Consider the following 3,763-nt stretch of genomic DNA (forward strand, 5'->3'; position numbering starts at 1 on the left):
CAAAGTTGAAGATGGAAAAGCTGAATTACATTGTATCTCGTTTGCCATACAATCTCGTTTTAGGTTTACCCATATCTTCCATAGTCAGTTAAGCATCCATATATGAAGTAAATGAGGCAGACACCTATAGTGTCTTTTATTTTAATATGAATTCACTAGGATATATGTAGTCGATTTATGAATGAAAATATTATTGTTAAGTGATATACCATTTTCGATGTAATTGAATGTCAAAGCAAGTGTTTTTTTTAATCTTATCATGTGTACTTTTTAAATAAATTCAGCTTTATATGATATAAAAATAAGTCGGCTAATACAGTGCCCATCGGGATTCCAACACTTTGTTGGAAAAGTGGTGTCCGATGACTATATAAATATTGTCGATGATAACTCCAGCTCCTGTTAATATTAACTTCAGAAAAGTTTTGTGTATACATACATTTAGTGATCTTTATTTTTCATTCTGTTTTATGATAATTTATAAGATTCTCAATGTATTGTAATGTATTTAATTTTGCTATGATTATTAGCATCAATGTGGTGTAAATATTGTCAATAATTGTGACAAATTGTCATTACATAAATTCTTTGTTTGCACATGAATTGTCGACGGATTTTTCCGTTATTTCCAGATCATGACAAGGAGCACACGATGGGTTTGACCGGTCGGCAGGGGAGGCTCACTCCCCCATGGCACCTGATCCAATCCCTGATGTATTGAAGGTCCGTGTCTGCTCTGCTCCTATTTTGTATTGTTTAATGGAAATTAGGGCTTGAATGCTGTTCGTGATCTCTATATATTTCATTTATATATTTTATTTTTTAAAGTTTATAATCGTATGTCTTCCTTGCAAATGCAACATTTATGAAAATATTTGAGATTATATTTGCTGTCAATATAATTTCGACCAGAACCGCTATATTGTTGATGCTCCGATCTACAGAGCCAAAGATGTTGAAAATTACATATGAGGTGAAAATTGTATATTCCAAGGCAAGTCTTATAGGTATATGCTTCTTTATTAGCATCCTTTACTTGAATAGCAATATACCCTTTCCACCTACGTAATTATGTGGTTTATGTCTATGAATTGGTTTGATAAGCAAGTCCATACTTATTGTTATGTCATTATTTACAAACTGAATTGTTTACCGATTTTTTTCCCGTTTTTTCAATCAAGACAATCTAAAAAAAAAGATCACACGGCGCATGTGACCGGTTGTCAAAGAATTCTCAATCCCCCATGGCACCTCTGATATTTTTAAAACAGAAAATGTCACTGTTCAGTTTGTTTTCCTATTATGTCATTTTTTTTTATGAATAACGACTCGAAATTTGTACCCTGCGCATGTATAAAAAATACTTCCATGTGAGTGCTGATTTGAAGAAATACATTTAGCTGCAGAACTGCAGTTCTCTTCTTGAAAGAATTTTGACAGATAAAGCAGAGACGTACAGATTCTAGCGTTGTAATACCCTCGATCTACATTTTTATTACTTGCTTCGAGTATTATTATTTTTTTATTTAGTGTTTCCCCCTTCTTAAAAAAATATACCACCTGAAGTGAGCGACAAAAAGCAGCGGCTTAATTAAGTGGAAGTTTTTTTACCGCTGGGATCTGTTTCTCACTGATTTATTTATTCGAATTTTATTTTATTTTATCTTCGACTTTAACTTTTCTTACGTCAACTTCGATTATTATGCAGCAATATACTTCATCACCTGCATATGGAGTTTATATATCTCAGTTAATTCGATACGCAAGAGCATGCTCTACGTATGAACAATTTTTAAAAAAAGAGGTAACTTATTGACAAACAAGTTGATGAATCAAGAATTTCATTTATCTCGTTTAAAGTCATCATTTCGTAACTTCTGTGGTCGATACAATGACCTTGTCAGCAAATACAATTTATCATTGAGTCAAACGCTGACTGACATTTTTCATACTAGTTATTAGTCCATTATTTATATACTGAATTTACGACCGACTTTTCCGTTATTTCCAGATCATGACAAGGATCACACGGCGGGTGTGACCGGTCGGCAGGGGATGCTTACTCCTCCATGTCACCTGATCCCACCTCCGATGTTCTGAAGGTCCGTGTTTGCTCTGCTCCTATTTTGTATTGTTTAAAGGTCTTTTGATCTTGAATATTGTTCGTTATCTCCATATGTTTCATCAAGCAGAGGACTACAGTTCTGCAGCCAGTAAACATTTAGTTTACCCTGTGCCTTTTTTTTGTTTTCAGACATGGTCTTTCCTGGAAGGATTATTTTCATTGAAGAGAAAAACGTCCTCCTACAACCTCACCATTGTAACAGCCTACTGGAACCTAGGGACATTCCGTAAAGGATACAGTCGAACCTTCACCAAAAATACATATCTTACCTGGACAAAAACATTTCAGTATTTGACCAACCCTCTGGTTGTATATACCGACTGTACAGAGTTTCGAGATTTGATGAAGAAGCTCAGATCGAAAGGAAATTTAAACTACCAGACAGAAATTTTCTATGTCAAAAGAGAGACCTTTTGGCCTTTTCGGCTGGTAGACAGAATCAAAAAGGTATACTCTCAACCGGGATATCCCGTGCACTACCCTAATACAGTGAATCCCTTTTATTCCGCATCTCAACACGCTAAATATGCGGTAATGTCTGATGCAGTCCAGAGGAACGTGTTTAACACGCCGTGTTATGCTTGGTTGGATATTGGATATTTTCAAGATTTAATGGGAAATAATCAAACCTTGTAACTGAAACTTCCAACTCATTTCGACCAAAACCGTTTGGCAGTTAACTTGGTATTTAATCAAAGTATGGGAATGGATCCGTATCGAATATTTCGAGACAACATAGTGTGGGTCGGTGGGGGAATAGTTATTGGTACAGGAAACGTTGTTATTGAATTTGAAAAACTATATCATAAAGCTGTGTTATATTTTCTGGAGAAAAATCTCATGAATACAGATCAGCAGGTGCTATTTTCAATGTATACAATATATGGTCGAAGAGCCCTGCAACCTAAAATCGAGCTTCAGTTATATATTCCAAAAGGTGCTGGGAATAGTTGGTTTTATCTGGGATACTTGTGTAGAACCGTTGTGAATCTTACGAAAATAAAAGAATCTATATGAATGGTGATGTTAACAAAGGCTTAATATTTGTGTTATTAATGAAATTTCTGCAGTTGTGCTACAGAATACAGCCAATATTCAAAGAATCAAAATAATCGCCATTCATTTAAGTTAACTTTTACAATGAGTGTTTCTTAAAAAAATATTTTTAAAAGTCGTGTACAAAATATATTTCAAAATCAGAAATTTGCTTTTAACAATCTTGCTTATCAAATTAACCCCTGACTGGAATACTTTTTCCCTTTTATTTAAAAAAAATTCAAATGTCTATCTTTAATTATATCTGCTTGTTTTTTCGCCTCATTTAAATGTAAATGATGTTACAGAAGGACTCCTTCTGATGTCCACGCAACAGAGGACTACATTCAAGAGGTTTTATATGAATCTGACTTGTATTCATTACGAAAAAGAAGAGAAATTTTTTCTATCTCCCTTTAATCAAAACTTTTTCTATCTCCCTTTAATCTCCCTTTATTCTTTTTTGTTTTGCCGGATTTCCTGATATAATGTAAACGTTTATTCACGTGCGAGAATTTTTCGTGAGGTTTGCGAGATCCTCGTTAAAGCGAATATTTCTCACCGCGAACCGCAGTCCTTTTTTTATTTATTTATATAAATATC

At 34.1% G+C, this 3,763-nt stretch overlaps 1 pseudogene; it reads left to right on the forward strand.

Annotated features, from left to right (window-relative positions):
- The first annotated feature begins 675 nt into the window (after positions 1-675).
- On the forward strand, positions 676-3,157 carry LOC134280746 (uncharacterized; annotated as a pseudogene).
- The last annotated feature ends 606 nt before the right edge of the window (positions 3,158-3,763 follow it).

The sequence above is a fragment of the Saccostrea cucullata genome, unplaced genomic scaffold (genome assembly GCF_032062105.1).
Source record: "Saccostrea cucullata isolate Sc308-1 unplaced genomic scaffold, CSIRO_AGI_Scuc_v1 ctg10283, whole genome shotgun sequence".
In the NCBI taxonomy this organism is placed as follows: domain Eukaryota; kingdom Metazoa; phylum Mollusca; class Bivalvia; order Ostreida; family Ostreidae; genus Saccostrea; species Saccostrea cuccullata.